This window comes from Pseudophryne corroboree, chromosome 1, assembly GCF_028390025.1.
Source record: "Pseudophryne corroboree isolate aPseCor3 chromosome 1, aPseCor3.hap2, whole genome shotgun sequence".
In the NCBI taxonomy this organism is placed as follows: Eukaryota; Metazoa; Chordata; class Amphibia; order Anura; family Myobatrachidae; genus Pseudophryne; species Pseudophryne corroboree.
Window position 1 is genome coordinate 289,635,660 of NC_086444.1, and position 25,442 is coordinate 289,661,101.

At 44.3% G+C, this 25,442-nt stretch overlaps 1 protein-coding gene across 5 annotated transcripts in view; it reads left to right on the forward strand.

Moving 5' to 3' along the window:
- Positions 1-25,442, forward strand: part of CMKLR1 (chemerin chemokine-like receptor 1) — a 294,087-nt gene that overhangs the window by 240,507 nt on the left and 28,138 nt on the right. For 2 of the 5 annotated variants that reach the window (XM_063964347.1, XM_063964348.1), the window contains one exon: positions 18,436-18,535. The exons of the other annotated variants lie outside the window; for them this stretch is intronic. The gene's annotated coding sequence lies outside the window, so the exon portion shown is untranslated. The remainder of the gene's footprint in view (positions 1-18,435; positions 18,536-25,442) is intronic. 5 annotated transcript variants of the gene reach the window in all.

Below are 25,442 nucleotides of genomic sequence, written 5' to 3' on the forward strand. Positions count from 1 at the left end.
CGATTTTGGAATATTTAGAATCCACCCGTGCTGTCGTAGAACTACTTGAGATAGTGCTACTCCGACCTCCAACTGTTCTCTGGATCTTGCCCTTATCAGGAGATCGTCCAAGTAAGGGATAATTAAGACGCCTTTTCTTTGAAGAAGAATCATCATTTCGGCCATTACCTTGGTAAAGACCCGGGGTGCCGTGGACAATCCAAACGGCAGCGTCTGAAACTGATAGTGACAGTTTTGTACCACGAACCTGAGGTACCCTTGGTGAGAAGGGCAAATTGGGACATGGAGGTAAGCATCCTTGATGTCCAGGGACACCATATAGTCCCCTTCTTCCTGGTTCGCTATCACTGCTCTGAGTGACTCCATCTTGATTTGAACCTTTGTATGTAAGTGTTCAAATATTTCAGATTTAGAATAGGTCTCACCGAGCCGTCTGGCTTCAGTACCACAATATAGTGTGGAATAATACCCCTTTCCTTGTTGTAGGAGGGGTACTTTGATTATCACCTGCTGGGAATACAGCTTGTGAATTGTTTCCAATACTGCCTCCCTGTCGGAGGGAGACGTTGGTAAAGCAAACTTCAGGAACCTGCGAGGGGGAGACGTCTCGAATTTCCAATCTGTACCCCTGGGATACTACTTGTAGGATCCAGGGGTCCACTTGCGAGTGAGCCCACTGCGTGCTGAAACTCTTGAGACGACCCCCCACCGCACCTGTTTGTACGGCCCCAGCATCATGCTGAGGACTTGGCAGAAGCGGTGGAAGGCTTCTGTTCCTGGGAATGGGCTGCCTGCTGCAGTCTTCTTCCCTTACCTCTATCCCTGGGCAGATATGACTGGCCTTTTGCCCGCCTGCCCTTATGGGGACGAAAGGACTGAGGCTGAAAAGACGATGTCTTTTTCTGCTGAGATGTGACTTGGGGTAAAAAAGGTGGATTTTCCAGCTGTTGCCGTGGCCACCAGGTCCGATGGACCGACCCCAAATAACTCCTCCCCTTTATACGGCAATACTTCCATGTGCCGTTTGGAATCTGCATCACCTGACGACTGTCGTGTCCATAAACATCTTCTGGCAGATATGGACATCGCACTTACTCTTGATGCCAGAGTGCAAATATCCCTCTGTGCATCTCGCATATATAGAAATGCATCCTTTAAATGCTCTATAGTCAATAAAATACTGTCCCTGTCAAGGGTATCAATATTTCCAGTCAGGGAATCCGACCAAGCCACCCCAGCGCTGCCCATCCAGGCTGAGGCGATCGCTGGTCGCAGTATAACACCAGTATGTGTGTATATACTTTTTAGGATATTTTCCAGCCTCCTATCAGTTGGCTCCTTGAGGGCGGCCGTATCTGGAGACGGTAACGCCACTTGTTTTGATAAGCGTGTGAGCGCCTTATCCACCCTAAGGGGTGTTTCCCAACGCGCCATAACTTCTGGCGGGAAAGGGTATACCGCCAATAATTTTCTATCGGGGGAAACCCACGTATCATCATACACTTCATTTAATTTATCTGATTCAGGAAAAACCACATGTAGTTTTTTCACACTCCACATAATACCCTTTTTTGTGGTACTTGTAGTATCAGAAATATGTAACATCTCCTTCATTGCCCTTAACAAGTAACGTGTGGCCCTAAAGGAAAATACGTTTGTTTCTTCACCGTCGACACTGGAGTCAGTGTCCGTGTCTGTGTCTGTGTCGACCGACTGAGGTAAAAGGACGTTTTAACGCCCCTGACGGTGTTTGAGACGCCTGGACAGGTACTAATTGGTTTGCCGGCCGTCTCATGTCGTCAACCGACCTTGCAGCGTGTTGACATTATCACGTAATTCCTTAAATAAGCCATCCATTCCGGTGTCGACTCCCTAGAGAGTGACATCACCATTACAGGCAATTGCTCCGCCTCCTCACCAACATCGTCCTCATACATGTCGACACACACGTACCGACACACAGCACACACACAGGGAATGCTCTGATAGAGGACAGGACCCCACTAGCCCTTTGGGGAGACAGAGGGAGAGTTTGCCAGCACACACCAAAAACGCTATAATTATACAGGGACAACCTTTATATAAGTGTTTTTCCCTTATAGCATTTTAATATATATAGTCATATCGCCAAATAAGTGCCCCCCCTCTCTGTTTTAACCCTGTTTCTGTAGTGCAGTGCAGGGGAGAGCCTGGGAGCCTTCCCACCAGCATTTCTGTGAGGGAAAATGGCGCTGTGTGCTGAGGAGAATAGGCCCCGCCCCCTTTTCGGCGGGCTTCTTCTCCCGTTTTTCTGAGACCTGGCAGGGGTTAAATACATCCATATAGCCCCCAGGGGCTATATGTGATGTATTTTTAGCCAGAATAAGGTACTATCATTGCTGCCCAGGGCGCCCCCCCCCAGCGCCCTGCACCCTCAGTGACCGCTGCTATGAAGTGTGCTGACAACAATGGCGCACAGCTGCAGTGCTGTGCGCTACCTTATGAAGACTGAAAAGTCTTCTGCCGCCGGTTTCTGGACCTCTTCACTTTTCGGCATCTGCAAGGGGGTCGGCGGCGCGGCTCCGGGACGAACCCCAGGGTGAGACCTGTGTTCCGACTCCCTCTGGAGCTAATGGTGTCCAGTAGCCTAAGAAGCCAATCCATCCTGCACGCAGGTGAGTTCACTTCTCTCCCCTAAGTCCCTCGATGCAGTGAGCCTGTTGCCAGCAGGACTCACTGAAAATAAAAAAAACCTAACAAAACTTTTACTCTAAGCAGCTCTTTAGGAGAGCCACCTAGATTGCACCCTTCTCGGCCGGGCACAAAAATCTAACTGAGGCTTGGAGGAGGGTCATAGGGGGAGGAGCCAGTGCACACCACCTGATCCTAAAGCTTTTACTTTTGTGCCCTGTCTCCTGCGGAGCCGCTATTCCCCATGGTCCTGACGGAGTCCCCAGCATCCACTTAGGACGTCAGAGAAATAATAGTTTGCTTTTTGCTTAAAACAATTATTTACATTTGTATGGAAACTTTAAGGGGCAGAGCTGGGTGTCTGGAACCTCATAGAAGGACATAGACCGAGAACTCAGTTCCCAGTATTTAGAATCAACTACTTCACTGGAGGCTCATGACAAACTACAACACTCAGAGAGAGAGAGATCCCTCAGGACAACAACCATTTTAGAATTTTAGATGGTACGATGAACAGTCCCAGTGACAGACTTGGAGCAGTGATGAAAAGTGGATGATGTGGAAATCACTATGCAGCAATACAGACTGAAGTATAAATACATGAACTGTTTTAGAAGCACTATAACAGTAAAAGGTATTATCAGCATATTTCAGAGTACTGTAAGAATAACTCAGGCTGTAACCAGACTGAAACTGTAGAAAACAGGCTGAACTGAACAGGACCAGGAAAGAAGGACACAGACTTTAGATTTGCAGGCAGAACTGGACTAGAGGATGCAGCAGCTTGAACCTCGGATGGCTCGCTTCGCTTAGCACAGGTTATTATTCCCAATTGTAGTCTGCATGGATGGTAAAGTATGAAAAAGTGTTACAAGCTGCTCACAGTGTGTCTGTGTAACTACACTCCAGCAGCTATATTCCTGCATGTATCCCTGACTCAGCTGCTGTATAATTAGCAGTTTACCTCTCTGTGTCTAGCTGTACAGGTGCATTGTATCTCCTCCTGGTTATAGGTTCTAGTTCCTGTTTGTACCTGGACCCAGTCCTCATCCTGTGGTTGTGTATTTGGCCTGTACAGTTAGTGCTGTCTGCTCCAGTTGCGAAGCTTACTATCACTGTACACAGTGAAATCCTGCTCAGAATCTGGTCTCAGCCTCAGTGTCTCTGGATCTCTGCTGCCCTTCAGGTGGTTATGTTCCAGTTCTAGTTTCTGGGCTTCTTCAGAATCCACATCAGACAGTTTAAGCGAAGTCCTGGGATTTTGCATTAATTATTTTCAGAGTCTGAGTTACCCATTGATATTTGATTTTTTATATCATCCTGTGCATTGTTGCATTTATTATCCATTGATTTTCAGTTGCTTATATCATCCTGTGTATTGTTGCATTTATAATCAATAGATATTCAGTTGCTTATATCACACTGTGCATTGTTGCATGCAGGTACAGTTTATATTTAGTTGCTTATACCACATTCAAATGCTTATTTCAGTTTGTGCATAGTGCAGCTTGATCCAGTATTACCTGTCTAATGTCTCATCCAGTGAGCTTCTCTCTATAGTTTCTATTTTTGCCCTTGCCCAGCCTCCTATAGTCGCCTTATTCGTCTATAAGACCTGGGGGCATCTGAGTACTGGGTGGACCTAAATCACCTAGGAAAAGCAGCTGCTATAGGTGAAGCCTAGTATTGCAGGAGGCTAGAAGACTGGGCAAGTGTAACAAAAAGTCCTGAAAATGAAAAAAAAACTCTGAAAAAATAATGACAACCTCTGCCGGGGTCGACCTTTTGACCATGTTGACCACTTGGTATCGACTCAATCTTTTCACTGTCGAACCTATCATCCAGATACTGTATTTTGTACAGTACATTGCTGTTATTTATCTGGTACATTATCATGCATGCACTAGCAGTACTTACTATATATATATTTATCAAGGGTCCAAGACCGTGTACTCTATAGTTAGCCAAGCCTCTAAGTATGCCCCCCCACACACTACATTACCTTGGTGGACCCTTCATGTCCCTGACTGACACTGGCCATGCCGGCCTCCTCCTCTCCCACATATCTTATCTACCTTTACTCCTGGTGCCAAAGTCCCAATTTATATTCAACTCCAATGTAGTTTCTTGGCTTATGGATGCTGGAAATTGTAGATTGCTAATGGCTCAGCTTACCTCATCAGTTAACTAATGGTACCTGCACTTTCCTCTCAGAGGTAGTCCTTCCAAAAAACTGGTTTATGGAGAACTGCCACCCAAACAAACCATGCACTTCAGCCACAGTCCATGTCACTGAAGCGCTTGGTTTGTTAAACTCTGAATGTTCTTTTTAATGCACAACATAAGGGTGGGTTGGAAGGCCCAAGGACAATCCCATCTTGCACCACCTTTCTTTTGATAATGGGCTTTATTATTTGGGGGAATTGAGGATGTTCTTTTTTGCATAGACATTTTTATTGGTTATTGCTTTAATACATGGGTCTTTAACCTGCAACCCTCCAGCTGCTGTGGAGCTACACATCCCAGCATGCCCTGCCACAGTTTTGCTATTAAGGCATGCTAAAACTGAGACAGGGCATGCTGGGATGTGTAGCTCCACAGCAGCTGGATGGCCACAGCTTGAAGATCCATGCTCTAATACATTACTAATTTGCAACATATTTTCTAATCAGAAATAACTGTTGTGTGCTTATGCCGCTGCTCTGTTGCTTAGTTTCGCCAGCCTTTGGATGATATTGAGGTTAATAATACTATAGGGACAAAACCAGGCCTAAATTACATGATTTTAGGTATTTTAAGCCTTAAAAAAAAATACAGATACATAACCAAAACTAAAACATATCAGGGTGGTTTTACAAAACCAAATCCAAAATCAAAACACAAAAATGAATCCAGATCCTTAACCAATATGTGGGGGGTCAGTTCAAATCTCTACTATGTATATATGTCCCCATCTTTCAGCGTCCCTAGAAGGAAGACCATTTTTATTAAAAAGAAAATAAAGTGTAACATATGGGTATTACGTGTATATTAAAAGCTAAATTAACCCTTAATTTCTTACAAATGTACCATCACCGAGTTTAATTTCTTGGCTTTTCACCAGTAATAGAATGCTAAGTCATATTGCACAAGATGTATAGGTAGGCTGGTAGGTTCATAAACAAGTTACTTGAAAAGCAGTATGAAAACTATATACTGTATGTATACAAGACCACTCACTAAAGGCCAGAAATCAATTTGAAAACATGTATTCTTTGGCCTAATAAACGTTTTATGTGAGTGTGATATTAAATTTGATGATCCATTAGAAGTATCAAAATCAGCAATTTTGCCTTGCTGCATAGCTGATGTATATATAATGCTCCTGCTTAATGATGCTTTATAAGTGCTTCTAGTAATGCAACACTGGTTTCATAGGTCTAGCTCACAAATAGTTTCTTCTAAGACCAAAGAAAATATGAATAACTTCTATTACCTTTTGCATATTTCAAATAGAAATTAAATAAATTATTACATTTAAATGATATCACAGTGAAACAGTCTCATTCTATACAAACCATACTGTGCACTTCTTAACTGAGGGAAATAATTATTCTACTTATTTTTCACTCAAAATATTTTTTGGGAAGGAACACAATGTTGTCATCTTTACATTCACCAGTAGGTGGCCATAAGCTTTCTGCTTTATAGAGCGTTCTTCATTTTACATGATAACAATTAATAAGAAATGTATTTATAATGTGATAAATTCAGTTAAATGAGTTTCTTTTTGCAGATTTAGGGCCTGATTCAGAGACAGACGCAAATGCTGTCGCAGGTGCAATGCGTATGGTTGTGCGAAAATATGCAAATGTCACAGTCAGTGTATGCTCCCCAATCTGCCCCCACTGATTATAGCAGGCGGATGGTAGTTGTACTAGTGTATTGATTAGAGATGAGCGGGTTCGGTTTCTCTGAAACCGAACCGGCACGAACTTCATGTTTTTTTTACGGGTCCGAGCAGACTCGGATCCTCCCGCCTTGCTCGGTTAACCCGAGCGCGCCCGAACGTCATCATGACGCTGTCGGATTCTCGCGAGACTCGGATTCTATATAAGGAGCCGCGCGTCGCCGCCATTTTCACACGTGCATTGAGATTGATAGGGAGAGGACGTGGCTGGCGTCCTCTCCATTAGAAATTAGATTAGAAGAGAGAGAGAGATTGTGCAGAGTCAGACAGAGTTTACCACAGTGACCAGTGCAGTTGTTGTTAGTTAACTTTTATTTATTTTAATATAATATATCCGTTCTCTGCTATATCCGTTCTCTGCCTGAAAAAAAACGATACACAGCAGCAGCCAGTCACACAGTGTGACTCAGTCTGTGTGCACTCAGCTCAGCCCAGTGTGCTGCACATCAATGTATAAAAGGCAAAGCTTATAATAATTGTGGGGGAGACTGGGGAGCACTGCAGGTTGTTATAGCAGGAGCCCCCAGGAGTACATAATATTATATTAATTTAAAATTAAACAGTGCACACTTTTGCTGCAGGAGTGCCACTGCCAGTGTGACTAGTGGTGACCAGTGCCTGACCACCAGTATAGTAGTATATTGTTGTATGTATTGTATACTATCTCTTTATCAACCAGTCTATATTAGCAGCAAACACAGTACAGTGCGGTAGTTCACGGCTGTGGCTACCTCTGTGTCGGCAGTCGGAACTCGGCAGGCAGTCCGTCCATCCATAATTGTATTACAATATATACCACCTAACCGTGGTATTTTTTTTTCTTTCTTTATACCGTCGTCATAGTGTCATACTAGTTGTTACGAGTATACTACTATCTCTTTATCAACCAGTGTACAGTGCGGTAGTTCACGGCTGTGGCTACCTCTGTGTCGGCAGTCGGCAGGCAGTCCGTCCATCCATAATTGTATTATTATTATAATATATACCACCTAACCGTGGTTTTTTTTTCATTCTTTATACCGTCATAGTGTCATACTAGTTGTTACGAGTATACTACTATCTCTTTATCAACCAGTGTACAGTGCGGTAGTTCACGGCTGTGGCTACCTCTGTGTCGGCAGTCGGCAGGCAGTCCGTCCATCCATAATTGTATTATTATTATAATATATACCACCTAACCGTGGTTTTTTTTTCATTCTTTATACCGTCGTCATAGTGTCATACTAGTTGTTACGAGTATACTACTATCTCTTTATCAACCAGTGTACAGTGCGGTAGTTCACGGCTGTGGCTACCTCTGTGTCGGCAGTCGGCAGGCAGTCCGTCCATCCATAATTGTATTATTATTATAATATATACCACCTAACCGTGGTTTTTTTTTCATTCTTTATACCGTCGTCATAGTGTCATACTAGTTGTTACGAGTATACTACTATCTCTTTATCAACCAGTGTACAGTGCGGTAGTTCACGGCTGTGGCTACCTCTGTGTCGGCAGTCGGCAGGCAGTCCGTCCATCCATAATTGTATTATTATTATAATATATACCACCTAACTGTGGTATTTTTTTTTCTTTCTTTATACCGTCGTCATAGTGTCATACTAGTTGTTACGAGTATACTACTATCTCTTTATCAACCAGTGTACAGTGCGGTAGTTCACGGCTGTGGCTACCTCTGTGTCGGCAGTCGGCAGGCAGTCCGTCCATCCATAATTGTATTATTATTATAATATATACCACCTAACTGTGGTATTTTTTTTCTTTCTTTATACCGTCGTCATAGTGTCATACTAGTTGTTACGAGTATACTACTATCTCTTTATCAACCAGTGTACAGTGCGGTAGTTCACGGCTGTGGCTACCTCTGTGTCGGCAGTCGGCAGGCAGTCCGTCCATCCATAATTGTATTATTATTATAATATATACCACCTAACCGTGGTTTTTTTTTTCATTCTTTATACCGTCGTCATAGTGTCATACTAGTTGTTACGAGTATACTACTATCTCTTTATCAACCAGTGTACAGTGCGGTAGTTCACGGCTGTGGCTACCTCTGTGTCGGCAGTCGGCAGGCAGTCCGTCCATCCATAATTGTATTATTATTATAATATATACCACCTAACTGTGGTATTTTTTTTTCTTTCTTTATACCGTCGTCATAGTGTCATACTAGTTGTTACGAGTATACTACTAACTCTTTATCAACCAGTGTACAGTGCGGTAGTTCACGGCTGTGGCTACCTCTGTGTCGGCAGTCGGCAGGCAGTCCGTCCATCCATAATTGTATTATTATTATAATATATACCACCTAACCGTGGTTTTTTTATACCACCTAACCGTGGCAGTCCGTCCATAATTGTATACTAGTATCCAATCCATCCATCTCCATTGTTTACCTGAGGTGCCTTTTAGTTCTGCCTATAAAATATGGAGAACAAAAAAGTTGAGGTTCCAAAATTAGGGAAAGATCAAGATCCACTTCCACCTCGTGCTGAAGCTGCTGCCACTAGTCATGGCCGAGACGATGAAATGCCAGCAACGTCGTCTGCCAAGGCCGATGCCCAATGTCATAGTACAGAGCATGTCAAATCCAAAACACCAAATATCAGAAAAAAAAGGACTCCAAAACCTAAAATAAAATTGTCGGAGGAGAAGCGTAAACTTGCCAATATGCCATTTACCACACGGAGTGGCAAGGAACGGCTGAGGCCCTGGCCTATGTTCATGGCTAGTGGTTCAGCTTCACATGAGGATGGAAGCACTCAGCCTCTCGCTAGAAAACTGAAAAGACTCAAGCTGGCAAAAGCACCGCAAAGAACTGTGCGTTCTTTGAAATCCCAAATCCACAAGGAGAGTCCAATTGTGTCGTTTGCGATGCCTGACCTTCCCAACACTGGACGTGAAGAGCATGCGCCTTCCACTATTTGCATGCCCCCTGCAAGTGCTGGAAGGAGCACCCGCAGTCCAGTTCCTGATAGTCAGATTGAAGATGTCAGTGTTGAAGTACACCAGGATGAGGAGGATATGGGTGTTGCTGGCGCTGGGGAGGAAATTGACCAGGAGGATTCTGATGGTGAGGTGGTTTGTTTAAGTCAGGCACCCGGGTAGACACCTGTTGTCCGTGGGAGGAATATGGCCGTTGACATGCCAGGTGAAAATACCAAAAAAATCAGCTTTTCGGTGTGGAGGTATTTCACCAGAAATGCGGACAACAGGTGTCAAGCCGTGTGTTCCCTTTGTCAAGCTGTAATAAGTAGGGGTAAGGACGTTAACCACCTCGGAACATCCTCCCTTATACGTCACCTGCAGCGCATTCATAATAAGTCAGTGACAAGTTCAAAAACTTTGGGTGACAGCGGAAGCAGTCCACTGACCAGTAAATCCCTTCCTCTTGTAACCAAGCTCACGCAAACCACCCCACCAACTCCCTCAGTGTCAATTTCCTCCTTCCCCAGGAATGCCAATAGTCCTGCAGGCCATGTCACTGGCAAGTCTGATGAGTCCTCTCCTGCCTGTGATTCCTCCGATGCATCCTTGCGTGTAACGCCTACTGCTGCTGGCGCTGCTGTTGTTGCCGCTGGGAGTCGATGGTCATCCCAGAGGGGAAGTCGTAAGCCCACTTGTACTACTTCCAGTAAGCAATTGACTGTTCAACAGTCCTTTGCGAGGAAGATGAAATATCACAGCAGTCATCCTACTGCAAAGCGGATAACTGAGTCCTTGACAACTATGTTGGTGTTAGACGTGCGTCCGGTATCCGCCGTTAGTTCACAGGGAACTAGACAATTTATTGAGGCAGTGTGCCCCCGTTACCAAATACCATCTAGGTTCCACTTCTCTAGGCAGGCGATACCGAGAATGTACACGGACGTCAGAAAAAGACTCACCAGTGTCCTAAAAAATGCAGTTGTACCCAATGTCCACTTAACCACGGACATGTGGACAAGTGGAGCAGGGCAGGGTCAGGACTATATGACTGTGACAGCCCACTGGGTAGATGTATGGACTCCCGCCGCAAGAACAGCAGCGGCGGCACCAGTAGCAGCATCTCGCAAACGCCAACTCTTTCCTAGGCAGGCTACGCTTTGTATCACCGCTTTCCAGAATACGCACACAGCTGAAAACCTCTTACGGCAACTGAGGAAGATCATCGCGGAATGGCTTACCCCAATTGGACTCTCCTGTGGATTTGTGGCATCGGACAACGCCAGCAATATTGTGTGTGCATTAAATATGGGCAAATTCCAGCACGTCCCATGTTTTGCACATACCTTGAATTTGGTGGTGCAGAATTTTTTAAAAAACGACAGGGGCGTGCAAGAGATGCTGTCGGTGGCCAGAAAAATTGCGGGACACTTTCGGCGTACAGGCACCACGTACAGAAGACTGGAGCACCACCAAAAACTACTGAACCTGCCCTGCCATCATCTGAAGCAAGAAGTGGTAACGAGGTGGAATTCAACCCTCTATATGCTTCAGAGGTTGGAGGAGCAGCAAAAGGCCATTCAAGCCTATACAATTGAGCACGATATAGGAGATGGAATGCACCTGTCTCAAGTGCAGTGGAGAATGATTTCAACGTTGTGCAAGGTTCTGATGCCCTTTGAACTTGCCACACGTGAAGTCAGTTCAGACACTGCCAGCCTGAGTCAGGTCATTCCCCTCATCAGGCTTTTGCAGAAGAAGCTGGAGGCATTGAAGAAGGAGCTAACACGGAGCGATTCCGCTAGGCATGTGGGACTTGTGGATGCAGCCCTTAATTCGCTTAACAAGGATTCACGGGTGGTCAATCTGTTGAAATCAGAGCACTACATTTTGGCCACCGTGCTCGATCCTAGATTTAAAGCCTACCTTGGATCTCTCTTTCCGGCAGACACAGGTCTGCTGGGGTTGAAAGACCTGCTGGTGACAAAATTGTCAAGTCAAGCGGAACGCGACCTGTCAACATCTCCTCCTTCACATTCTCCCGCAACTGGGGGTGCGAGGAAAAGGCTCAGAATTCCGAGCCCACCCGCTGGCGGTGATGCAGGGCAGTCTGGAGCGACTGCTGATGCTGACATCTGGTCCGGACTGAAGGACCTGACAACGATTACGGACATGTCATCTACTGTCACTGCATATGATTCTCTCAACATTGATAGAATGGTGGAGGATTATATGAGTGACCGCATCCAAGTAGGCACGTCACACAGTCCGTACTTATACTGGCAGGAAAAAGAGGCAATTTGGAGGCCCTTGCACAAACTGGCTTTATTCTACCTAAGTTGCCCTCCCACAAGTGTGTACTCCGAAAGAGTGTTTAGTGCCGCCGCTCACCTTGTCAGCAATCGGCGTACGAGGTTACATCCAGAAAATGTGGAGAAGATGATGTTCATTAAAATGAATTATAATCAATTCCTCCGCGGAGACATTGACCAGCAGCAATTGCCTCCACAAAGTACACAGGGAGCTGAGATGGTGGATTCCAGTGGGGACGAATTGATAATCTGTGAGGAGGGGGATGTACACGGTGATATATCGGAGGGTGAAGATGAGGTGGACATCTTGCCTCTGTAGAGCCAGTTTGTGCAAGGAGAGATTAATTGCTTCTTTTTTGGGGGGGGTCCAAACCAACCCGTCATATCAGTCACAGTCGTGTGGCAGACCCTGTCACTGAAATGATGGGTTGGTTAAAGTGTGCATGTCCTGTTTTGTTTATACAACATAAGGGTGGGTGGGAGGGCCCAAGGATAATTCCATCTTGCACCTCTTTTTTCTTTTCTTTTTCTTTGCATCATGTGCTGATTGGGGAGGGTTTTTTGGAAGGGACATCCTGCGTGACACTGCAGTGCCACTCCTAGATGGGCCCGGTGTTTGTGTCGGCCACTAGGGTCGCTTATCTTTCTCACACAGTCAGCTACCTCATTGCGCCTCTTTTTTTCTTTGCGTCATGTGCTGTTTGGGGAGGGTTTTTTGGAAGGGACATCCTGCGTGACACTGCAGTGCCACTCCTAGATGGGCCCGGTGTTTGTGTCGGCCACTAGGGTCGCTTATCTTACTCACACAGCGACCTCGGTGCAAATTTTAGGACTAAAAATAATATTGTGAGGTGTGATGTGTTCAGAATAGGCTGAAAATGAGTGTAAATTATGTTTTTTGAGGTTAATAATACTTTGGGATCAAAATTACCCCCAAATTCTATGATTTAAGCTGTTTTTTAGGTTTTTTTGAAAAAAACACCCGAATCCAAAACACACCCGAATCCGACAAAAAAAATTCGGTGAGGTTTTGCCAAAACGCGGTCGAACCCAAAACACGGCCGCGGAACCGAACCCAAAACCAAATCACAAAACCCGAAAAATTTCAGGCGCTCATCTCTAGTATTGATTATTATTTATTACCAGTTATTTTTATAGCGCACACATATTCTGCAGTGGTTTACAGAGAACATTTGGCCATTCACATCAGTCCCTACCTCAGTGGAGCTTACAATCTATATTCCCTACTACATGTACACATTCACGCTAGGGTTAATTTTGTTGGGACTTGGGAGCCAATTAACCTATCAGTAAGTTTTTGGATTGTGGGAGGAAACCGGAGTACCCGAAGGAACTCATGCAAGTATGGGGAGAATATACAAACTCCACACAGTTAGGGCCATGGTGGGATTTGAACCCATGACCTAAGTGCTGTGAGGCAGTAATGCTAAACATTGCACCATCCATGCTACCCTTAAAATCACACCTAGTATCTATCTAGTCACTGACAGCCTGCCGGGAGTGTTCAGCCAGACCAGCACATTTTCGGCGGTAATCAGAAATGCCCCACTGATTGTAGCAGGTATCTCCCATACCTGGTAGTACTTAAAATACAGTATTATAGCACCAGTCAGTATGTGCCTCCTCCCCAGCCATGACTGTCATAGGCAGATGTTAGACACTGTACTTAAAATAACACTGTCTAACTCCCCCATCATTCCAGCCCCCCCCCCATTCCAGCCTCCCCCTTCCTCCCCACCATCCCCCACTCACTCCTGATTGGAATTTGAAGTAGGTGGTGGATGTTATATAAAATGTAAAAAATACTGTAATAAAGTGCACTGGATGAACTCATGTGTTTTCTGTGCACATCCCGGCTCCTCTCTCTAAGCATCTGCCGTCATACACAGGCATGCACTGGAGCTGGCACCCAACAGGTGTCTAATTACTGACAGCCTGCCGGGAGTATTCAGCCAGCTCAGCTCTCGGACAATTTTGGTGAACCTCGTGGTCTGCCAGAAATGCCCTTTATACAGCCTCGTTGGCAGGCACCCTGGGACCAGCAGGGCCCCCTGAGACCAACGGGGCCCTAAGCAGCTGCTTTGGTTGCCTTGTGGTAAATCCTCCACAAGGCCTTCAAATGATCGGGACATGCTGGCATTTCATCGCCACACCCCAGTTACCACCCACAAATGCTACCTGACTGTCAATCACTTTGTGACTAAGAGACATATACATTACAATCCGCATCTCAGATGTGGATGGAATGTGATAAATATGACCAAAATTGCATTACGATAATTGAATACATCACAAGGATGTATCAATTATCACATGCAGTGATAATGTCGATATTATCTTAAACCATAAAGCTATACCTCTAGATACACTATTACCGTGGAGCCGCTATGGCCGCTAGACTGAATACACATGCTACGCTCTTTGTACGCTATTTGCGTACAGAGTCCCGCACGTGGTACGTACTCGGCGTACACGCGCCGCGCTGAGTGTACAGAGTACGCTCAGCGTGCGCACACACAATTGATAACCTTTAAACCTTGTTAGTGATACAATGCGATGATATGATTACACTTTAAACCCTTAGCAGCAAAGTACTGCAACGATGTTATACCTTAAACCTTAAGTAGCGCTGATGGTATAAAGTACCCGCAGTGCGTACACCTTATCAATACTTATAAACCTTATACAGATAAATGTGCTTTTAAACCCTTGCAGGAAAGTGAAGACACAACACCGATTTGTAGTTGAAACCACAGGGTTCTAAGGCCACCGTGGATTATTCCAAAAGGTAAAACAGTACAAATCATACACTACAGGCTAACAAGATAAATCTAAACAGAATATTGGCTACAGAGAATGTATATACGTGAGAATGTTCGCAAGCGCAACCCGGCCGGTCCTCCGCTAGTCAGATTGAAAGCGTTCATAGTCTTCTGACCAGCCAGGCAACAATGGGCATTTTATACACAACTTACATACACAATACAATGGTCACTGTAATCTCATTGTCCATTGGACACAGAGATGTGTCTTTTCATTACAGGAGAGGTCATAGGTTGATTTGAAAAGATGGGCGATGTCTTTCCCCAACTGCTCTTGTGGGTGGTATCCTCTGGATTCCCGCCACATACATAATATACAGTAAATACAGTTAATATCTATATTCTACTTCTGCACATAACTATACGCTGGAACATGCGATCTTTCTCTAACCAACACCGGAATGTTACCCTTAAAATACCCTACAGCTGGATACTAGACATCACCTTCCAACCTTTATCTGACCCTTCCTATCATGCAAAGGCGAATCCCTTAGTCCTGGAACTGTTTAAACTATTGATACTCGCTGATGTGGTGTAGGGGAACTATGTGTACAAAATGCACTATTTGGGTTAAATATGTAATGTTCTAATAACCCTCTACGCGCTCACAAACTCCGCCGTAAATACCCATATCACGCGCATGATTGCAGGAGCGATCCTTCGCAAATTGCGGATATGTGCACGCACGGCGGACTGAGTGCACAAGCAGCGGGCATGTGCATGGGGTTAGTACAGGGCATATGCATTACAATATTTTTTGACTTTGACAGCAGGGACAGAGCCTTCTCACAAACTGCGAATCCACTTCACACACTTATCAATGTATTTTTTTTAACAAAAAATACAGTGAGGTGTCCGCGCATGCTCAGCCACTGGCTAGCGCTACCTCTTTACCCCCACCACACCTTGCCCCTCCACTTAAACTTACAAGCACGGTGATTGGTAAATGCTGAGTTTCTTTTTCGGTCAGCTGGTCGCCAATCACCAGGCTGCTGCTCTGTGACTCCTACCAGCTGCTCTATGCTGCAAACTGAGATGCCGGTTTTGCAGCATAGAGCAACTGACGGGGGTCACAATGCAGGAGCCCAGCGACCAGCTGACCGGAGCAGAGAGTTCACCAGTCACCAGACCCCTGGGTGCAGGAAAGTAAAAAAAATTTGAAGCATTTTTTTTTTTTTACAGTGTTCAGCTTGTCTATTTAGGCCACAAAGCTGATCACTTGGGGCCGGCTCCCAGCTTTGCTCTGCCTGTCAGCCAAGCAAGAGTTGGGGAATGGGGGGTGGAACCCTGCTTAATTGTAAGAATGGGAAATGTGATCTGCTTACTTAAAATATGTTAATTAGAGGGCTTGGAGTAGTTTATCATAAAAACTGGTCCAAAGCAATTTAATATATTCAGATGATACTAAAATAACACGAAAAGGGTATGAAAACACCCTTTTTTCACATTATTTTAGTAAAAATTAGCATTTGCCCACAGCTTCGCTCACGTGGATGTCTATTATTGCTCAGCAGATCTAATTTTATAAAGACAGTAGTGCATCTAATATTGTGATATATATTTTATATTGTACACATTGATCACAAAATTTATGTGTAAACAATATTTGCAGTATTCCTTCAGGGATTAACACAAAAAGACGATTGGGGCTACTAACTCGTGAGCAAGCCATGTAAAGCTGCCCATGGGAGAAGCAACTGGTCCAGAGATCTAAGCCTGCAGCCCTGAGAGTTTGCCCTTGCGACTTGTTGATTGTCAGCAGATGCTTACAGGAAACTGCAGACACTTGAATTGAAAAGGAAAATTGTTGCGGATAAGGGGGTATACATGGTATAAACACAGTCTCACCTGTGCCACATCCTGTTGGAATGTCTGCCTCAATTAGGTTCCTCTGCAGAGCAGTTACTTTAAGTTGGGTTCCATTGCATAACTTGGGTGTCAAGTTCTGCAGAAGCATGATCGAATCACCAACTTTCAAGTTTCAATGAGCCGAGTGTCAAGTGTCTGGTTTTTCCTTTATTGCTCCTCTCCCGAATGTCATATCGAGATCATACATACCTCAGTTTCTTTCTAGGTCACTAAACTATACAACAGTGAAAACACAATCCAAATTCACCCAGTAGTTTTTGCGTGATGCCGGAATGAACAGACAGATAAATAGACAAAAATTCAAATAACATTTTATTTTCATCTCCATAGTTCATAAACAGTCCTTAGAAGTATATTTCTAAATAAAATGCTATATACAGACACAACCCTTACAGTTTTATTATATGTATAGATAATTTCGATAAATATGCCTAAAAATCCCCACTGCTACCGCCGTTGCAGGCTGCTCATGTACAATTGACTTAGACACATGCACAGTGGCAAAAAAAATTGTTCTGCTGAGTCTGTCATCGATATGGCGTCCATCTTGGAATAAGGGCCTCAGCCATGATCATATGTTTAAGGGACTCACTTGGACATACATCTGTTTTATCGCATACGATGCACATTTTCGTACCGGACATGTGCGCTAAAAATACATGCGCATGTGACTGTGCGATATGTAGAACAGCAAGAACCAGCATACAGATGGGCACCAGTGCATACCTGCACTTGTGATTTTTTTATTTATTTAACCATGGACAATATTTATCTTGACCATGGACAATATTTATTTCCTATCGAGGACATTATAACTGTATTTCAGACTAGCTGTTCTGCTCCTTCTTTGCACGGGAGTTTCTGATTTTCACGGTTGTAAATATAAATGAGTGTTAAAAATTTGGTAAATCTATAAAATCTATAGAGATGTAAATTTGAGACATCTTATTGTACGTAAATATTAATCCATGTTTCTTGTCATTACCCGAGGAGCACCCTTAGCAGATACAGTAAAAAGTGACAGGACCATTTTTGTAGTTATATTGATCCGATTTTCTTTTGGGGCGTTCTCGTTCATGCAACGCAAGACACGCATCGGTAATGATGTCATTATATCAACCCCCTTTTCATCCCCTTAGGGGAGGTTTATTAAAATTCGAATTACGTAGTTTTCCTATTTTCCACCTACAGAATACCTATGTTAAATTTCATCTTCTAACATATAGGAAGTAAGAGAATGAGTGGTGAGTCAGTAAGTGAGTGAGGGCTTTCGCATTTATATATATATATATATATATATATAGATTGGAGCATTAGTTTATTTTCTACTGTGGCAAAACTTGTAGAGCAAACTTGTGTCAATGCTATTGCTGCTGCTGCTGCCGTTACTTGACGTTCTAGATGTAAGTTTTCTCCACAACTCAAAAAAAAACAAAACCTATATATTATTAATTTACTTTATATATGATCAATTTAAATATTTTCAATTCAAACTGATTTCCAAATGACCACTTGATCATGTTAAGAAACGTAACACTAGATTCACTGGTTTTCACTTACAAGCTGCCACAGACTAATTTATGATGTTAGCCTAGTGAGTGTGTGTGTAGCAAAGAACATTTGTCTTCTTTGGGATGTGAAGGCGAAGCAAGACATTGAAGCACAGATACAGGTTATTTTTCTCATAGATTACAATTACTGCTAGTCCGTCAGTGTCTTTGTGATATTTATCTAAATAATTCTTCTCTATCTCAACTGTGAGTGGATTGCATTTATTTCTGTATACTGTAATTGATGTGTTGTATAAATGACAAATGGCCTTCATGACACAATGTGAATCAGTAACTTTTACTCTTTTTTGCCGAAGGCCAACTCAGTAGAAACTGATTTTACCGGGAACAGACAATCAATTTAATTAAAGAAAAGTGGTTTATTTTCAACAGAAGTGGAAACCTCTGCACATATAGGTATACATATGTACTTTATGTGATGAAATTATTATAATTATAGTAATTTATTTTATTATTATTATTTTATTAACAGTTTCTCATATAGAGCAGCAAATTCCGTTGCGCTTTACAATTTGAAATAACAATAACAAACTGGGTGATAACAGTCATAGAGGTAGGAAGGCCCTGCTCGCAAGCTTACAATCTATAGGGAAATAGGCATATGTACACAAGGAAAGGTGCTATCTATTGCATAGAATGAAAAGACATGTGAGGATATGTGTGGACTGTATATAGTGGATGTAATTTGATAGGAAGGTTTATGAAAGTTATGTGGGCGGTTCTGGAATGTGATAAGCTTGCCTAAAGAGGTGAGTTTTGAGGGAACGCTTGAAGGTTTGGAGACTAGAGGAGAGTCTTATTGTGTGTGGTAGGGCATTCCACAGAGTGGGTGCAGCCCGATGAAAGTCCTGCAGTCGTGAGTGGGAGCGAGTAATGAGTGTGGATGAGAGACGCAGGTCTTGTGAAGAGCGAAGAGGTCGGGTTGGGAGATATTTTGTGATAAGCGAAGTGATGTACGTTGGTGTAGTTTGGTTAATGGCCTTGTGTGTGAGTAAAAGTATTTTATATTGAATGCGGTAGAGTACAGGTAACCAATGGAGGGACTGACAGAGTGGATCTGCAGACGATGAACGTCTAGCGAGGAAGATAAGCCTCGCCGCTGCATTCAGAATGGATTGTAGTGGTGAGAGTCTCGTTTTGGGAAGACCAGTTAGGAGACTATTGCAATAATCAATGCGGGAGATAATGAGAGCGTGGATTAGAGTTTTTGCAGTGTCTTGTGTAAGGTATGGTCGTATTTTGGATATGTTTTTTAGATGCATGTTACATGATCTTGAGACAGATTGAATGTGGGGAACAAAGGACAGATCAGAGTCAAGGATGACACCTAGGCAGCGAGCTTGTGGGGTAGGGTAGATAGTCGAGTTTTCAACAGTGATAGAGATATCAGGTTGGTACCTACTATTGGCCGGTGGAAATATAATTAACTCTGTCTTTGAAATATTAAGTTTGAGGTGGCGAGATGTCATCCAGGATGAGATGGCAGAAAGGCATTCAGTGACACGGTCCAGTATAGATAGGGACAAGTCAGGGGAGGATAGGTAGATTTGAGTATCATCTGCGTACAGATGATACTGAAAACCAAAAGAGCTGATTAGTTTACCAAGAGATGAGGTATAGATAGAGAAAAGCAGAGGACCCAAGACTGAGCCTTGCGGTACTCCAACTGAAAGAGGTAGCGAAGAGGAGGTAGATTCAGAGAAGCGAACACTGAAGGAGCGATTAGATAGGTACGATAGGAACCAAGAAAGGGCTGTGTCTTTAAGACCTAGGGATTGTAGTGTCTGTATGAGAAGAGAGTGGTCTACAGTGTCAAATGCAGCAGATAGGTCTAGAAGAATAAGTAGTGAGTAGTGGCCTTTAGACTTCGTAGTGACCAAATCATTAACCACTTTAGTCAGTGCCGTCTCTGTGGAATGTTGGGAACGGAAGCCTGACTGAAGTGGGTCCAACAAAGTGTATGAGTTAAGAAAGTGTGTGAGTCGAGTGTAGGCAAGTCTCTCAAGTAGCTTAGAGAGACAAGGGAGCTGAGAGATAGGGCGGTAGTTTGAGAGAGCATTAGGGTCAGAATTTTGTTTTTTTAAAATAGGAGTAATCACTGCATGCTTGAAGAGTGAAGGAAAAATACCAGTAGAGAGAGAGAGAGATTACAGATGTTAGTTAAGGTAGGGATGAGCACCAGAGACAGAGCTTTACTTATTTGTGAGGGTAAAGGATCAAGAGGAGAGGTAGTAGAGAAGCAGGATGAGAAGAGTGATGATACTTCATCTTCATTTGTGGGATCAAATGAAGAAAGAGTGCCAGAGGGTTCAGGTAAAGAACGGAGCAGGTCACTGGCTGCCGAAGAGCATACCATTTCATCTCGGATCTTAGCAATCTTCTCCTTGAAGTAGGAAGCAAGATCCTGTGCCTTGATAGTGGCTGGTGGGGTAGGTGCGGGAGGATTCAGAAGTGATTTAAATGTATTAAAGAGTCGTTTGGGGTTAGAGACTTGAGCAGAGATAAGAGTTTGGAAATATGTTTGTTTGGCAGTGTCCAGGGCATTTTTATAAGAATGGTAGACTGTCTTATATGTGAGGAAGTCACTTGAAATACGAGATTTTCGCCACTGACGTTCAAGTTTTCGTGTGAGATTTTGTAGTTGTCTTGTTAATTTGGCGTGCCATGGTTGACATCTAGGCCTACGTGGAGTGTGATGGGTAGCTGGAGCCACTTCATCAAGGGCTAGTTCTAGAGTCTCATTAAGGTGTGATACAGCCATCTCAGGAGAGGTGAATGCAGAAATAGGTGAAAGCAGTTGTTGGAGTGAAGTGGAAAGTTCTTGAAGATTAATTGTGTTAATATTTCTGCGAGTTTGAGGAAGATTGGAGAACTTCCGCAACACAGGGTTTGAATTAACAGAGTAATCAATGTGATGTCCTGTGAAACTATATGTACATCATTATTTGATACTATACTGTATTTTGCTCAGTAATCCAATGCCATATAAAAACTAAGATAGGGTACAGTGCGCTTGGGGGACCAGCATGTCACAGGAAATACCTCTTGTCTGTCACTGCAGTCAGGACAATGGGCCTGATTCATGTTTGTAAGTAAATCAAAAGAGCAAGCAACTGGGCTAAACCATGATGCACTGCTGGGTGGGCAGATGTAACATGTGCAGACAGATTTTCTGTTATACTTTTTCTGTGCAGGGTAAATACTGGCTGCTTTTGCATGTAGCCACAAATGTTAGCTTTATTTTTAAGCTGCAATTTAGATTATACTTGCCTACTCTCCCGGATTATGCGGTAGACATCTGGTTTCTTGGGTATTCAATTGCAGTCCTGGGCACCCCCCCTCGTGTTGAAGTGGGCAGAACAGGGAAATAAATACAGATAGACCACGGCCCCGGTGGAGAGGGTGGGGCCTAATGATGAGATAATAATAATAATAATAATAATGATAATAATAATTGTGTCATTTTAGCTCTACCCCTATTTTCCCTGTGAGGGGGTGGGGCCCAATGACTCGATTAGCCCAGCCCCTCCCCTGTTGCCTTCCACCTGCTTCTCCTCTCTCGGCATCTCCTGGAGAGGAGATTAGTAATCTAGGCAACTATGATTTAGATATCAGTTTGAACACACCCCACTCAAATTTAACTCCCTCTGCAGTGCAGCATGGTTTAGCCCAGTTGTTTGCTGTTTTGCTTTACTTATAAGCATGACTCAGGCCCAAAGTCACGAGTCTGTAGGACAGTTTCCCAAAAGCAAGACCCTCCAGAACATATGTTTATCTACTATCTTTTCTGGCAGCTTTGACCAAAATCTTGGTGTAGGTGTCTGAGCTCTATTGCCTCTTACTTGGCTCCTGGAATTATATGGCCCTGTCTGGAGAGAAGTACTATTCTGCTCATGGAAATACAAACACTTTACAGACTTGCTCTGGAGGTGCGAGAAAAAAGACGCAGTGATTTCTATAGAAATTACTGGGTCTCATTTTCTCTACTGTAAGTGAATAGCAATTGAATTCGCCCCAAAGCATTACATATACATTTGAACCTATTACATACACATGTCAACTAGAGATGAGCGGGTTCGGTTTCTCGGAAACCGAACCCCCCCGAACTTCAGCCTTTTTACACGGGTCCGAGGCAGACTCGGATCTTCCCGCCTTGCTCGGCTACCCCGAGCGTGCCCGAACGTCATCATACCGCTGTCGGATTCTCGCGAGGCTCGTATTCTATCGCGAGACTCGGATTCTATATAAGGAGCCGTGCGTCGCCGCCATTTTCACACGTGCATTGAGATTCATAGGGAGAGGACGTGGCTGGCGTCCTCTCCGTTTAGAGTAGAGTAGAGAGTAGAGAGTCTAGAGACACTTGATTTACTAATTTTGGGGAGCATATTAGGACGGAGTACTACTTGCTGATAGTGTGACCAGTGACCACCAGTTTAATTAATCCGTTCTCTGCCTGAAAAAAAACGATACACAGTGTGACACAGTCACATACCATATCTGTGCTCAGCCTCAGTGTGCCCTCAGTGTGCTGCATCATCTATGTAATTGTCACAACTGAGGGCCTGAGCTGACGGGAGGCAGCCTCAGTTGTAGGGGCTGAGATGTACCGGAACATGGGAGGTTGTATCAGACCCCTGGACATGTAAGTAACATGAATAATAACTGCCCGAAGGCGTGACCACGACAACTTGGATAAAAGTCAATGATGTTTATTATGACAACTCCGCAACACAGCAGCAGTAAAAGAAAACGTAAAAGTCAGCAAAGAATAAATACAGTTCCTGGGTACTACAGGATGGCAGGAGCCACAGGGCACTGGTAGTGTGAGATAGTTCTTATGATCTTCTAGATGGAAAGTCCTTACCAGGCCCGACTGTAGCAATGGAGATAACCCAGGATTGTGCCAGCTGGTGTTCCAGGAAAAGCTGGGTTGCTGAAGATAAAACAGCTGCTGTGGATACTGGCTGGAACCAGACTGTTGTTAGCACGGAGTGGATACTGGCTGGAACCAGTTAAATAATAAATGAACTTGGGAGCGATGAAATATGAACTGAAATGTAGAACTTGAGAGCGGAGAAATAATAATACCGGTGGAGAGTGGTAAAGTGTAGAAAGGACACCGGCCCTTTAAGGGAAGCTGTACTCTGCTGGAAGCTGAGCTGGAAGCAGGTAATGTTGTAGCTGGAAACAGATGAATCCACAATGGGTTGGAGAGTCAGGCTACACCGCAGGTGGAATGCTGGTGCGGGTCTCTATGGTGGAAGTCTTGAGACAGGAGCTGGAACCTGGAAGACAATCACAGGAGAGAGACAAACAGGAACTAGGTTTGACAACCAAAGCACTGACGCCTTCCTTGCTCAGGCACAGTGTATTTATACCTGCAGCAAGGAAGGGATTGGCTAGGCAATTATGCAGATTATCAATACTGAGAACAGATTGGTGGAAATGATCAGCTGACAGAATCCAAGATGGCTGCGCCCATGCAGACACTTGGAGGGAAGTTTGGTTTGTAATCCATGTGGTAATGAAAACAGTAATGGCGGCGCCGGCCACCGGAGACAGGAGGCGCCAGGCTGACAGATGCACATCCAACCACGCGGACACAGCGGAGGCCGCGGCTGACGTAATCGCCACTCAGACACTCTGCATGCAGAAGTTCAGGGACGGCGGCGGAGGCCGCGGGAGACGCCATGCCAGGTGTAATATGGCGTTTACTGTGACAGCGTCCCAGAGTGACAGGAGAGGATACAGGAATGTACACATCAGGATAACAGATGGGATCCGGTCCTGGAGCGCTGAGCCAGCCTTAGGAGGCATCTGATGGGTAAGAAATGGCGTCCAGATACCCGGATCGTGACAGTAATACTGTATATCTGACTGTGCTGAGTGCTCACTGCTCACACAGCTTAATTGTGGGGGAGACTGGGGAGCAGTTATAGCAGGAGTACATATTTTAACAGTGCACACTTTTGCTGCCAGAGTGCCACTGCCAGTGCCAGTGTGACTGACCAGTGACCACTACTACTTGCTGATAGTGTGACCAGTGACCACCAGTTTAATTAATCCGTTCTCTGCCTGAAAAAAAACGATACACAGTGTGACACAGTCACATACCATATCTGTGCTCAGCCTCAGTGTGCCCTCAGTGTGCTGCATCATCTATGTAATACTGTATATCTGACTGTGCTGAGTGCTCACTGCTCACACAGGTTAATTGTGGGGGAGACTGGGGAGCAGTTATAGCAGGAGTACATATTTTAACAGTGCACACTTTTGCTGCCAGAGTGCCACTGCCAGTGCCAGTGTGACTGACCAGTGACCACTGACCACCAGTATATTGTGATCGTCGTGTGGTGTTTTTATTCTATAAACGCATTCTGCTGACAGTGTCCAGTATATACGTATATAGGCCCTCATTCCGAGTTGTTCGCTCGGTATTTTTCATCGCATCGCAATGAAAATCCGCTTAGTACGCATGCGCAATGTTCGCACTGCGACTGCGCCAAGTAACTTTGCTATGTAGAAAGTAATTTTACTCACGGCTTTTTCATCGCTCCGGCGATCGTAATGTGATTGACAGGAAATGGGTGTTACTGGGCGGAAACACGGCGTTTCAGGGGCGTGTGGCTGAAAACGCTACTGTTTCCGGAAAAAACGCAGGAGTGGCCGGAGAAACGGTGGGAGTGCCTGGGCGAACGCTGGGTGTGTTTGTGACGTCAAACAGGAACGACAAGCACTGAACTGATCGCACAGGCAGAGTAAGTCTGAAGCTACTCTGAAACTGCTAAGTAGTTAGTAATCGCAATATTGCGAATACATCGGTCGCAATTTTAAGAAGCTAAGATTCACTCCCAGTAGGCGGCGGCTTAGCGTGTGTAACTCTGCTAAATTCGCCTTGCGACCGATCAACTCGGAATGAGGGCCATAATATATACCTGTCCGGCTGCAGTAGTGATATATATATATTTTTTATATCATTATCATCCAGTCTATATTAGCAGCAGACGCAGTACGGTAGTCCACGGCTGTAGCTACCTCTGTGTCGGCAGTCGCTAGTCCATCCATAATTGTATACCACCTACCTGTGGTGTTTTTTTTTCTTTCTATCTTCTTGATACTACTAGTAGCTTACTTTAGGAGTCTGCAGTGCTGAGCTGACAGTGTCCAGCAGGTCCGTCATTATATAATATATACCTGTCCTGCTGCAGTAGTGATATATATATATTTTTTATATCATTATCATCCAGTCTATATTAGCAGCAGACGCAGTACGGTAGTCCACGGCTGTAGCTACCTCTGTGTC